The sequence below is a fragment of the Aedes albopictus genome, chromosome 1, assembly GCF_035046485.1.
Source record: "Aedes albopictus strain Foshan chromosome 1, AalbF5, whole genome shotgun sequence".
Lineage (NCBI taxonomy): Eukaryota > Metazoa > Arthropoda > Insecta > Diptera > Culicidae > Aedes > Aedes albopictus.
In genome coordinates, this window is record NC_085136.1 from 229,929,980 (window position 1) to 229,945,227 (window position 15,248).

Here is a 15,248-nt window from a genome sequence, read left to right on the forward strand (position 1 = left end):
GCATATATTGTTCATAGTGTATTCTAAATACCTATAATTAGCTAACTGATTGAAATAAATATTCTAATAGTACAAATAAAATTTAAAAAAAAATGCGGTAAATATCGTCCAAAAACATAGTATAACAGTTTATATTTCATATTTTTAGTTTTACAAACTTTCTGGTATGAATAGGTCCTAAACACAGAAATGTGTCATCTATTTGAAATGCTAAACAATTATCTATGAGTTCAACCAAGATGTCTTCGAAAACATTTATAAAAGAAAGATCAGATATGTCTCTTTCAAATCTATAAGTATTTCCACCAGAATATTCTCTAATTCTTCTTCTTCTTCTTTCTGGCTCTACGTCCCCACTGGGACTTGGCCTGCCTCGCTTCAACTTAGTGTTCTTTAAGCATTTCCACAGTTATTAATTGAAGGGCTTTCTTTGCCTGCCATTGCATGAATTTGTATATTGTGAGGCAACTACAATGATACACTATGCCCAGGGAGTCGAGAAAAATTTTCCCAACCGGAACGGGAATCGAACCCGCCGTCTCCGGATTGGCGATCCATAGCCTTAACCACTAGGCTAACTGGAGACCCCAGACCCCATTCTCTAGTAAATCCTTCAATTTGTTAGGTAACATCATTACGATACACTATACTTCCGTGTGAAGCATAGTTGTCCCATGTTATATGGGAGTTCCTATTGACAAGGGACAATTATGTTGCACACGGCAGTAATTATCGTCAGGCACACCAACTTGGTCAAATTATATGGAGTAAAAGCTGTTTTTGGAATTTTTTGTATAGAAAACAACGGCAAACTCCCCTGTGATTGTTATTCCTACCATACTGGGTTTAGTTCAATAGCCCTTGTCAGCATGCCTCAGAGATCCTTGTCCTTAGCTTTCAGAGGTGTACTTTTAAATGAAATTTCAAAGAAAAAATCTCATTTTCATTTAACATTATTCACTCTGGCTTTAACATCAATAGAGAATTGTACAAAATTTAGATGTCGACCAAAATTTAAAAGTCTAAACTTCCAGGTGAACAAAAAGATATATGTTGTCGCTTTGTTTGTGCGGTGTCGTTTTCATATGCAGCCTATTTTTAGTCAATTCTGTACTGTATTTTGTGTGCAAAAAACGAAAACTGTTGCTATCGTAATCTTTTGTCAATAAACTAAACTGTTGGAAACTGTACGTGCGAGGCCCCGAAATACGTTATTTCGAATGCAAATATCTCCATTCCCGGCTGTAGTGAAAAGCACAACAGAAATAACCAGAATAAATATTGCATTTTTATTAACGAACATGGAGCATACCATGTCGGAGGCTGAAGTTAAGGTGATGGTATCACAATGCCTTGGAATGCCGCCTTCGGATTACTGCGTGGTCAAGAAATTGGCATCCGAATTTGCAAACAGATCGTTTGAGTATGTATCTTTCAATTTGAAGCATCAAGAAGATAGGCAAACTGTAATCGATTTGCTTAATTGTGTTTGTGATGATGTTTGTTTAGTCAGTTAACCCCAGGTTTTTATTTTTTTGTAGTTTTTGTTGTTGATTAATGTTAAAAATGATGTTGCCAAGGATGTTGCCATTAGATATAAGATATTCAATAAGAAAAATATTATGTCCGTTGAATTATTCAGTAAATAAATAAATAAATAAATAAATAAATAAATAAATAAATAAATAAATAAATAAATAAATAAATAAATAAATAAATAAATAAATAAATAAATAAATAAATAAATAAATAAATAAATATATAAATAAATAAATAAATAAATAAATAAATAAATAAATAAATAAATAAATAAATAAATAAATAAATAAATAAATAAATAAATAAATAAATAAATAAATAAATAAATAAATAAATAAATAAATAAATAAATAAATAAATAAATAAATAAATAAATAAATAAATAAATAAATAAAAAAATAAATAAATAAATAAATAAATAAATACATAAATAAATAAATAAAAGAATTCCCGAAGTATTCCCGACTTCTTCCCGGTGGTTTCAAATTCCCGAGCTTTTCCCAATTTTCCCGAAATTCACGACTGGGTGGTCACCCTGCCTAGAGCACCATCGATTTTCGAACTTGGAACAAACAAAAGTTAGAGGAATCTGATGCAATATTTTTTAGAATGCGTAAGATTTTCGACTGGAAGTTTATTGTTTTGGAGATTTTGGCTTTCTCAGTCTAGGGAATCCAAACGATTAAATTGGCATTGCCCGACGTTTCGGCCTAATTTATTTGGCCTTTTTCAAGGATAAGGCTGTCTATCGTTTTTTGTTATAACTTATAACTAGTGCCACAGTTTCTTTTGGAGCTTCTTGTAGCATTTGTACACATATGGATTTTAGGCGAATTTTTGCAATAATTTTGGAAGGGACGTAGACATTGCTTTTGCACATTCATCAACTCACTTGGTACTTAATGTGATTGTAATCTCATAATTTTATGCCTAATGTTAATTACTTGTTTCTTACGTTGCGTTGTGTTACGTGGTAACGGAGTAATTCGTAGATTGCATACCAAAAGTTGTCATGTTAAAACTATTCTAATTGCTTATGGAATGCTATTCGGGAAGTTACAGCTATCCAACCAGAGGTTGAAGTAAAAAAAACATGAAAACTTCCATTGCCGGCCACGCCCATCTTCTCCGTTACGAGGATAGGAAAGGATGTGATGATATGACATATACTTTACAAGAGGTCAGCGACTCACCGAGGTGTCGAGAAGTTGGATGTTTGGAATGGGGTGATTTGGGAATCACTATAAGCAAGTGATGCGACAAGATTCAGATTGTGTTAGTGTATTTGAGTAAATCATGTAGATGTGTTGGAGTGAGTGAAAGTGTAAACACCAACGTTGGGAGTGACATAGCTAAGAAATTTTGGCATTCCATTGGCCTTTTTGATTCCGGGATGGGGCACAGGCATGTACAGTACACTGTGTCCTGGCTAACAAGCCTAGGCTTAAGCGCCATTGCTCGCTCCTTAATGTTAAATACTTGTTTCTATAGATAAACTACACAATCGAAAACCAATTGATTTACAACTTTATTGTTTTTAATTTAACTTTTTTTTCGGAAACGCTGTTTTGGCATAGCTGCTCAGATAGAACGAAAGGACTAAAGTTTTTTTTAAGAAACACTGATTTTCATAGGTATTCTGCTAAACCAGTTATTATTATAGGCAACCCATTATAACGAGACGAGTAATCTATGTTATGTTTTCCTCATTGCAGGTCTTTGATATTGGTTCAACCGAGCGCCTATGGACGTCGTCGCCGAGAAGAGCCGCCGCTGGAACAACGGAACACACAAGGAATGAAAAGTGCTTAATGGTGTTGTCTTGTGCCACTACTGCCATCATCACCACTGCTACTTCTGCTGATGCTTAGAAGGTCTTTCCTTGCTGCTGCAATGCAGGAAAATTGTGAGCATATCGAGTGTGAAACCATGTGAAGTCACCCGCCAGATCGACGACGTTGTTATGGTCGCTGAGCTGCACGGTTCAACAGGAAGAAGAGCATTATTTTGCAGTTGCTGTTGTGGCTAAAAATAAAAGTATTTTATGTAAAACCCAAATAGAGCGCCGCGCGCCGTTGAGTCAACCACCCAAGCCGGGTCGAATCACTGAGTGAATTGTGTAGTGTGAAGCAATGTGAGTAGGGATCAGTGTGATCGCCGGTGTATGGAATCTAGAAGGCGTCTCGTTCAGATTGAAACTGCAACGGCAATAACCGAGAAACGTGCCTCAGTGGTGTGAATTCTGAATTGATGACTTGTTGTTCAAGCAGCACGTGAGCTGCCGAAGGAATTCGGTTAATTGCTGCTTGCCGATAGATTTGAAATCTGGTGAGTTGATACTGAATTTGGTTTTCATTGTTTTGTTAGTAATAGGTAGGCTCTTCAAGAATTTCACCTTTGTGCTCTGATACTACGAACTAGTTCTTAACTTATTTTGTATTTATTTGGTACTGAATAAACATTAGACTAGAAATGTTTGTTAAAAACAGTACTGGTGCTGTCAGCAATTTTGCATTCTGAAGACATCGACATGACGTTTGCAAATCTTGTGAAAACTTTTTAAATATTTGAAGCTAACCGTAAAGCTACATCATTTTTCAAAAAGTGGTAAAATGTTAGCACAGAGTATTTGAACTAACCATCAAAAAGATGAAGGATGGTAAAAGAGTAGAGTGAAGTGTATGTTCTTCTGTGTTGACAGAACTCAACACTCCAGGCTTTGTAGAAAGCCGTGCAATTTAGGTTTCTTTAAAAAATCTGCAATACAGTGACCTTCATGCAGCGTATTTCACATCACGCGAAGGACCCCGTAAATCCACTTTGCCTTTCTCTACCATTGATTGAACAAAAGTTATCCACCCTAAAGAGCAACAGAAAACGACAGTCTACGAAGGAAAACTTGCCGTCGCGTCGTGGTAGCAATTGAATGCAGCACACCGTTGAAGCAGAAACTACCTTCTGACTGATAGAACTGGCCCAGCGCAGCAGAGTTGTACAAAAATTGCAGCGTGCCAAATTTTCAAGGTTCCCATCACGGTTAGCACAGTGTAGCGAAAAATTGTGTGTATAGTGGTTTCTGCTTTTAGTAGTGTTGCGTGTACGTATACGCTGCATTACACGAACACCACTTGAGTTACTGGTTGAAAATAGTAAACAAAGATCAGCTGTTCCCAGCAAAATCAAATGGGCATATTTTCAACCAGTAGATTTGCATTAGTGTTCGTGACACCGCGCTGCGAAACCACTATATGCCATTTCAACTGCAAACCGTCACCATCATTCATTATATAATTACACTAAATTCTTTTGTTGCGCGACTTTTTTATACGATTATATTTTGCACGACTTTTTTAATGCGAATTCTCGAAGTTACGCGACTTTTTAAGTGATTTTGCGTAATTCAAAAAATCCTCCAAAAATTCTTTCACGAATACCTCCAAGATTCCCCAGAAAACCTCCACAAATGCCTCAAGAAAACATTCCTGGGACAACTCCAAGAATTCATCCAAGAATTCCTTCATGAATTTCATCAGGATCTGCTCCGAGACTTCTTCCAAGAATTCCTCCAAGAATTCTGTTAAGAATTCCTCCTAGAATCCCACTAGGATTTTCTCCAAGAATTTCTCCAGATATTCCTCCAAAACTTCTGCTAAGAATTCGTCCAGGAATTTCTCCATAAATACTTCTGTCAAAAATTCCTCCAATAATCCCTCCAGGAATTTGACCAGGAATTCCTTTTTAATTCCTCTAGGAAAACCTCCAGGGATTTTTCAATAAATACCTTCAGGAATTATTATAGGAAATCCTTCAGAATTTCCACCAGAAATGCGTGTAGGAATCACCCCAGGAATTCCTCCAAGTATTCCTCCAGGATATCCTCCAAGAATTCCTCCAAGACGTCCGCCAAGAATTCCTCCAACAATCCCTTCCAGAATACCCTTCCAAGAATTCCTTTCTTGGAATATCTACAAGACATCTTTCAAGAATACTAATAAGAATCTCTTTAGGATTTTATACAGGAATTCCTTGAAGAATTCTTTCAGGAATTCTTCCATAAATTCCTACAGGAATACGTCCAGGATGTTTTTCAAGAATTTTTCGAAGAAATTTCTTGAGAAAATTTTGGAGGAAATCCTGGAGTACTTTCTTGGAGAATTAATTTGTAGAGGATATTTTTAAAGAATTTCGTGAATGAATTCTTATAGAAATCCTGAAGGATGTCCCTGGGAGTTCCTGGAAGATTTTTTGAATTTTTAAAATTTTTATTTGTTGGTGGAATTTTTGGAAGATTTCCTGGAGTATTTCCTGTAAGAATTCATGGAGTAATTCTTGTAGGAATTCCTAAAATGATTCCTGGAGGAATTTCTTAAGTACTTCCCGGAATAATTGGCTTCTTCAATGGTGTTGAGATAATTCCATATTCTGAATCTGCATGCCAAACTGAGCCGAAATCCAAATTTTCATCAATTTTGGTGCCCGGGAACCTATTTAAAAATCAATTTGAAATTTGTATGGGAGCGATTTGTCGAATCACCCCTCGTCGCATTTTGTACTGAGCGGAGCTGTCAAGCAGTTGCCCAGCTGTCAAAAGGTGATTTCGAAAAATCTCTTTGAAATTGATTTTAGATACCAAAATAAAGTTCTAAAAATCTGAAAAAAATCATAGCGGCTCAGAAAAAGGTGCTCTTTCGTTTAAAAATAAAAAATCACTGTTTTTTTTTTAATTTAAAAACTTAATTCCTGGCTAAATTTCTGGAATACATCCTGAAGTACAGGGGATACTCAAAATAACTGGGACAGGTAAAATTTTCACTTTTCAAGAAATGTTCAAATCGCTGTAACTTTTCGAAAAGGGCATCAAATATACTCAAATTTTTACTATAAGTTCATCAACTAGTTGTGTATCAGTGGTCAAAATTTGGGAAGGATCGGGCCATTCTACACAAAGTTATAAAGGTTCTAGAAAAAGGTATAATTTTCCGATAGCCAATTTTGAGCTGTTATATCTCCGGATTCAATGAACCGAATGCAATGAAATTTTGATCATTTATGACTCATATAATGAGCTATTAAAAACATTTGACTAAACTTAAAATTCTTCACACGAAAGAAAATTATTTCGATTAGATTATTTTTCTAATATAACACCAATTTTTCCAAAACTTCATCATCGTTTCAAAATTCGAGATAATAATTATAGTAATTATTATTCCCTCTCAGTGAATTGAATATATTTATGTTTCAAAGAAAAGCAATCAAATAGCCTTCATTAAATTGAAAAAGTAATGGGATGCATATGAAAAATAGATAAATTTACTAAAAAAACATGGAATAAATGAAATCGCCATAACTTTTTTTCTTATTAATAATTTCAAATTAAGTCAACTGTTTTTCAAAGTTCATTATTTAAGTCATAAATGATCAAAATTTCATTGCATTCGGTTCATTGAATCCGGAGATATAGCAGCTCAAAATTGGCTATCGGATAATTATACCTTTTTCTAGAACTTTTATAACTTTGTGTAGAATGGCCCGATCCTTCCCAAATTTTGACCACTGAAACACAACTAGTTGATGAGCTTACAGTAAAAATTTGAGAATATTTGATGCCCTTTTCGAAAAGTTACAGCGAGTTGAACATTTTTTGAAAAGTGAAAATTTTGCCTGTCCCAGTTATTTTGAGTATCTCCTGTATATCCAGGAGGAATTCCTTGAGGGATGACTGGAAGAATTTCAGGAGGAATCCCTGTGAGCAGGCGCCATTCTCACCTAAAAAGGAAGATCATCAATACTCACAAACTGAAAATGCCTTTTCATCCCAAGCAGCCATCTCAGTGGTTCCAGTGGAACACAGCCTTCTCATAGCTGTTAGCAATTGTGATCTACAGAAGACAGTTGACACTGATTAGCGCAGCTTAAAGCATAACATCTAACTTTAGCTGTCAACGAATGAAAATGAAACAACATCAGGGCGCAAAATTTCGAGCAGACGAGCTGAAGTTCACCGTGCGGCAATTTTCACTCACTAGCCTGCATATTCATATTCAGCTGCTCGATACTCGTTTGTCAACTGAATGAAAGTCAATGAATATTTGAAAACATCTTTCAAAATGTTAAATTGCTGATAAAATATTAACGTTTCGGTTACATTTAACGGTGCTTTACACATATTTTTTCCCATTTGATTGTTTTGGATTGTTTTTGGAAGGAATCGTAGCCATAAATGTAGGTAATTATGAAGATGTTTCTCGATCGGCTTCATATTCAATGACTACGAATTGACTGACTGTGTGAAGAAGGAGAGCAAAAATGTATTTGTTTGTTTTGAATTTCCAGTGCTGGATCATTCAAATTCGTGCTGTTTTCAGTCAATGACTATGAACATTTTGCACCCTGATAGACAATCATACTACCCGAATTGGCTACGTTTCCGCTGCCTTTCCACTTTAATTACATGAGCCTAATCTCTAAAAAACCTTGGGAGAAATCTTTGATAAATTGTTCGAGGGAATTTTTGGAGAAAATACCCGAGGAATAACGGAACGTAATCCTCAAGACATTCCCGAAAGAATCCAGTAAGTTTTTTTTTCTGCAAAAACCTTTACAGTGCTCCGAATAAGTCCCTTAGATAATTCTGAAAGAATCTTTACTGCAAACTCCGTAGAAATCCCAAGAGGCATTCCTGGAGGAATTCATGGAACATTCTCTGTAAAATCATTGAAGGAAGCCCAACTGCAATCTTTGAAGAAATCTCTTTGAGAAATCCATGGAGGAATTCCTGAAAAAAGTACTGGGTAAATATCTGGAGCAATTTAAGGAGAAAACACAACAGAAATGGGTTGATGAATTCTAGCTCGAATTCCAGGAGAATTTTCAACAAGATTTTCTAAAGGACTTTCAGAGTCAATACCACGAGATTTTCGTATATAAATACCAAGAGGTAACCCTGAAAAAATGTCAAGAGGGATTCCCGGGAAATCATAACCACGTCTAAATTTCCGTTAATATGGAAACAAGTTAAGGTAATTCCAATTAAGAAAAAAGGAAATTGTTCCGATGTCTCCAATCGTAGACCAATAAGTTTATTATGTTCGCTATCTAAAGTTTTCGAAAAATTGTTGAAATGTCAAATGTGCGATTTCATAAGTAGGATAAACTTTTTTAATCAATTCCAGTCTGGATTTCGGAAAATTAAAAGTGCATGACGACACTGCCCATAATCGCATAGTTGACGTAACCACCATTGACAATGTCAGCACTCACAAGCTAATATCTATCAAATGTGCATAATTGTGACCAGTTTTATTCAATAGAACAAAAGATCTAACCACTAGTTAGATATCAACGTAAAAAAAATCATAAACTTTTCATTAATCATTGTTAGAATTTCAAAAGTATGTTGAAAACTATAGTGGCGCTTACGTCAACTATGCGATTATGGGCAGGACATTGCCCGATCGATCGATAAAAAAGGTATCGCCATATTATTTTTGATTGATTTTGCTAAAGCATTTGACCGGGTGTCCCATCGCAAATTACTCAACAAACTATCATCTACATTCGTCTTTTCTAATACAGCTGTCGAATTAATTAAATCCTATCTTATAGGACGAACTCAGACGGTACTGCATAACGGAGAATTTTCCTCCTTTGCACAAATTGAGTCAGGTGTACCTCAAGGTTCATGTCTGGGGCCATTATTGTTTTCTCTGTTTATTAATGATTTACCATCGGTTCTAGAATATTGTTCTGTTCACCTTTTTGCCGATGATGTGCAAACTTATCTTTGTAGTGATAGGAAATATAACATTACGGAAATGGCAAGAAAAATAAACTCAGATCTTCGAAAATTAAACGATTGGTCCAAGAGAAACCTACTTATGATAAATCCCACCAAAACAAAGGCTATGCTCATAAACAGGTCGCGATCTTCGCCAAGAATTCCTGATTTATTTCTTGATGATAAGAAAATTGAGTTTGTTAATCAAGCCTCTAACCTTGGAATGTTATTCACATCAAATCTTTCTTGGGATGCCCAGGTAAATCAACAATGTAGGAAAATTTACTACGGATTGAAACAATTAAACTTGATATACAAACAAAAACTAAACTTTTCAAAGCACTTATATTACCCCATTTTATTTTCTGTGACTTTATCTACAGTAACGCATCTCTAGCAATTCTGAATAGATTGCGATTGGCGCTGAATTGTTGTGTACGCTACGTTCATAACTTGTCCTGGCGCTCAAGAGTTTCGCATCTGCACGAAACATTGCTTGGATGTTCATTCTGGCAATTCCTTGAATATAGATTGTGTCTGAACTTTCATAAGCTAATTTGCTCCGAGACCCCAAACTACTTGTTCTCTAAAGTAACTCGTCTAAGATTACCACGTACTATGAACTATAGTATACCTCATCATAACTCAGCGTATTACGGGCAATCATTTTTTGTGCGAAGCATTGTCCATTGGAACACGTTACCTGTCAGCATGAAACTATGTACCTCTATCAGTGGATTCTCTCAACATTTAGCAAAATGAATTAGATGGCGATTAAAGGAACCTTCAGGAACTATTTAGATTTAAGAATTGCAGTAAAGTTATACCCGAGCAGCGGAAAATATCAAAATAATAACAACGGAATCACAAAACCTGTTTTTATATCTCGGTTTGTTATTATTAACTTATTAAGTCATCACCGTTCCATAACATGTTCTGTAGGGCAATCTTATTTTGTTATGATCGTGCTCAGGGATTGGCTGCATGCACCGTGCGGTGCGAAAATAGCCTGTGCTTCACACAATCGCAAGTGTTCGTCTCCCGTTTTGTCGAGAGACAAGAGACGTATGAGTGAGAGCTTTTGTAATTGTGCGAGAGACAATCGCAGCACTAGCTCCACGGCGCAGGGAGTAATGCACGGTGCTTGGGACTGCGCTTGTCTCCAAACAGAAAAAATCAATTAATAAATTAATTGAAGAGTTTGTGTTTTCGGCAAAGTTGTTAAGCTTGTCAAGGGTTGACAAGTGATGGGTCGTTTAATTCGAAATTTTTCCAATCATGCGTAGTATCAAGCCAAGTGCAAAGCACGGAGACAAGCACCGAGAGAGTGCATACGACAGAGCGTGAGAGACAGGAGAGCTCCAGCGCGCGGCAAAGTAAGCGAGCAACACACAACCGATTGCGCGTACTCGTCTCCTTCTAGTTTGTTGTGCTGTCTCGTAGCAGAGTGTGCGGCACGCAGAGTTTTGAGTCGCACCCTATCCCTGCGTGCTCTTGGTATATTTTCTTTTAATTACATTTCAATAACATGCTTTGTTGTAGCGCAAGTTCAGTTGTTATTGTGTCATTGAGACTGTACAAACATTTGATCAGTTATATCACAACATAACTAGCTTTGCTATTAAAACTACACCATTCGGGATTTTCGTTGTTCACATCATTCCGTGAGGAACTGTAAGAGAAAATATTATTTAGTCATCAGTTCCTCTTCTTTCTGACATTACGTTTCAACTGTGACAGAGCCAACTTATCAGCCTTTTGTTTTATAAGCACTTTGAAAAGTATACCTGTTTTTTTTTGTCCCAATTTCAGTTAAGTATGAATATGAATATAGAGAGTGTAATAGAGTGTTAGCCATTTTATGAAACATTTTGGATCAACTGGTGGAATTCAAGGACGAACAACACATTTTCGACAAAAATGTAAAAAAATAAGTCATCAAGAAGAAAAACTCTATTGATTATTATTTTTAGACATTTTATTTTTATTGATTTCACTGCATCGATCCCACTTAGATTCACTTGGATAAATGTGTCAATCAATGAGGTAATAATGTAAATTAATCCTATAAACAATGAACCACCTAATAAAGGGCTTCTAAACGTCGGTAGTTTTTCATCTTAAGTTGTTTGGAAAATAAACGAAAACTATTGTTTCTCTCTGTTTTCGATAATAAATCGCTTGCGACAACAATAGCGTCCCAATTATAAATGAAACATTTAACAATAGATGATATTGTTGCGTATCCCATTGAATTCATATGGGACTTTGGAGGAGTTCCTATCCGCAAAAGGAAAAAAAGCAAATTTTGTTTTTAGATTGTTATCAATAACTTATTCATATCAAAATTTGTTATTGAAATATTTTAAAATATCACTCTTATTAAGTTGTTATTGAAACTAACAAAACATGTTATTAAACAGGTCTTCCAGGAACATTTTTTTGTTATATTTTTTGTTATTTTGCCGCTTATGACAGACAAGTTTAGAACAGGATATGTTATGTAAATAACATGAAAATAACTCTTTCCGTTACTCAGTTATTTTTCCAAAATAACACATTATATTATGCTGTTGCTATTCCCTTCTGCTCGGGTATTAAGTTATGAAGTATTTGAACTTGAATTTCAAACTATTTTGTGGCAACAAAAAAGACAGAGTCTTACGTCGCAAGAATTGTTATGAATAAATAAATAAATAAATAAATAAATAAATAAATAAATAAATAAATAAATAAATAAATAAATAAATAAATATAGGAATTATTGCAGAAATATCTTCATTCAGAATTCTTTGAATACATCACTAGATACATCCTGTAGAAATAACTGGATAAAGTCCTACAGGAATACTAGTAATTATTTTCTAGAGAAATCTCAGCAGGAATTCCTGAAGGATTTCCTGGGGTATCATAGGAAGAATGCATGAATAATTTTTAGGGAAATATTTTAAAGGCTTCTTATAGAAATTTCCAGAAAAAAATCTTGGAGGAACTCCAGCAGAAGTTCCTGGACTATCAAAGCAGATATATTTATGTATGTATACATGTATGTATGTATACATACAGTATGCGGCAGGAAAAAATGCGAAAGTGTTTTTCAACTTCAAACCTCATTTTCGTCCATTTGACATTAACCAATCTATGTTTCAACGTTCCATGATCTATAATAGGCTAGTTTTCGGAAAAGTTAATTAAAAAATTTCCCATTTTGGTCACTAACCTTTACAGGGCGGCGCCTGAAGATGAAGACAACCAGAATTTTCAAACCGCAGAAAATCGCACAGGTCGCTAAATGTCGCATCTGATAAAACAAAATTTTTGATTTTCTCTACAATATCATCAAATATATGTACTTATTTCATCTGGTATGTGAAACTACATGGCTCTGGATCAGTGTGGTCTGATTGTTCATCGAATTTGAGCTAATTTTGTTACTGTTATAGTCATTTTGTTCTATGACCATTGGGCGCGCAGTTTATTGATATCCGCTTATTAGGCCTACATTATCACATGTTAAACATCAAATGTGTTCATTTTTATTTTTCAGTGCTAGAATATAGACATTGACTGATACACTGTCATGAAAAAATAGTCATATATATCCCATATTTAGCGTGTAATAGTGCCTTGAACTTTTCGCATTTTTTCCTGCCGCACCCTGTATATGTATGGAGAAATCCCAGCAGAATGTCTTGAAAGAATTGCTAGGACAATCCCTGGATAAATCCACGTAGCAATTGTTGGAGGAATCCTTGGAGTTCATGTAAATTTTTTTTTTTGAAAAAGACCTGCAGGACTACCAGCAAATTTTTTATGGAGGAATCCTAGCAAGAGTTCCTGAATGAATCTCAACAAAAGCTTATGGAGAAATCACAGGAGGAATGCCTGGAAAAAATTAAGAGACACATCTGAATGAATCGTTATAAAATCACCGAATTCCTTTAAAATCTTCAGGCAGAATTCTTGGAGAAACACCAGCAAAAATACTTACAAGAAACTAAGCAAAAATTCTTGAAGAAATCTCAGCAAGAAATTCTGGAGAATCCCACTTCGAGTTTCTAATGGATGAATCCCTGGATGAATTCCGACAGCATTTTTTGAAGCAATCCAAACAGGAACTGTACAAAACAAGCTTCATAATAAATATCTGGAGCATTCCTAACAAGCAAACCTGGAGGAATCCCAGAGATGCCGGAAACAAGAAGTAAATTGGTTGACTTGTAATCACAACAACAGGCAGCGTTTATTGTTTGTTCTGTTCCAGAGAATGTTAAGAAGAATAGTCTTTAAGCCCATATAGCCGATGTGGTAGGCGCACGTGCAATCAGCAAAACCATGCTGAGGGTGGCGAGTCCGTTTCATAATCAACATTACTGCCTTGTGCATAAAATATCTTCATGACTACCACACGATATACATATGCCAAATAAACATTGGCTGTGGGGAATCTCAGTTAAAAATTGTGAAAGTTCTCATAAAATACTAAGGCTGAGGAGCAGGCTGTGTCTCAGTTGGAACGATACGCCAAGAAGAGAGAGAGCAGAAATCATTTAGCAATTTAAAACATTGGCCAGGGTTGGGTGCTAAAATGGCATTAATGTGTTAGTTTGGCCGTTTTCAAAAATTACACGAGCTTTGTTCATTGCGTAATTTTTCTATGACGCCTAAAGACATAAACTGTATTAATATTGATTGTAAAATTGAAATGCTGAATGAAAAACACATTTATTTTTCTACTTCAAAAAAGGCTGACAAAATCGAGGGTAGACAAAATCGGGGGCTGACAAAATCGGGTCCCCACTGTATTTATTATTCTCACGATAAAAGTGACCGTTCAAATTATTTTTCGATAAACTGTAAACTGACGTTGGGAGTAAATGAATTTGTTTATATGCTTTCGGCCTTCTCCCTGTCGCTGTCCATCGCTGCCCCTTCGAAAAACCGCAACAAAACGAAAGTGATTGCTATGCGACCTGACGTCAGCTCTACCCACCTACCTAGCCAGTAACAGAGTCTCCGAGCTGGTCAATTGCACCGCAAATGTGGCGTAGAACCGTTACGAATTGTTTTGGTCATCAGCTAACCGATGGTGGCGACGGTGGGCAAACACTTGACCAAACACTGGAAATTTGCATTCATGCATCAAAACATCGAACCCATTGTGATAGCCTCATTTGGCTACTTTTGCTAGTCAAATCATGTACCAATGCGATACGCTTTAGTCCGGTAGGCATGTGTTTTGTTTTGCGGTTCGAGTCTTGCGGTTCAATTACCACCAACCAACCAGGTTTACTTGCCAGACATGAAGAGCTCTTTGAGTGGTGAAGTAATCGGACCCCGAGCGCAGGCAGCCAGTGGTTGAATGAAATAATCGCTTTTGTTATTGGACGCATAATAAGTGGGATCGGAGTAGAACCAGTAAAACTAGTGGGACTCGTCGCACAGTGGCCGGAAGCCGGACAAAACCTCAAAAATCGACTTCAATATTTTATTTTTCTGATATTTTTCTTCCATTATAGATACTTCAACTAAGAAAACCCCAAATTTTCAACAGATTTGAGCGAAAATTGAGTCTTGTGGATTTTATCAAAGTTGAAGTTTTATGTGCTACAATATTAGTATTTATTGCCTTTATTTTATGAGCTTCCTTCATGAATTCGTTGTAAAAGTTAGGAAGACTTGAATAATGTGACAATATTTTTTGTGTTTTTGGGTATGAATAACCATTACATTTCAGGCATTGTTTGGAATTCAATCACAAAATTATAATGTTTTTACAATATGCAAACATATTGACTTTTATGAAATTTTGAAGAAAAACTTCGTATTAAAGAGATCCAGTACTTGTTTAGGAAACATCAGAAAACGACGCCGTATCCCGGATCTGACGTGCAATTTTGTCTAGTTTTTGGCTAAATAGGTCACTGTT

At 35.7% G+C, this 15,248-nt stretch overlaps 1 protein-coding gene across 1 annotated transcript in view; it reads left to right on the forward strand.

Moving 5' to 3' along the window:
• LOC109429711 (torso-like protein) overlaps nt 1-15,248 on the forward strand; it is a 155,589-nt gene that overhangs the window by 66,594 nt on the left and 73,747 nt on the right. Inside the window, exon 2 of the mRNA XM_019705721.3 lies at nt 3,255-3,867. The gene's annotated coding sequence lies outside the window, so the exon portion shown is untranslated. The remainder of the gene's footprint in view (nt 1-3,254; nt 3,868-15,248) is intronic.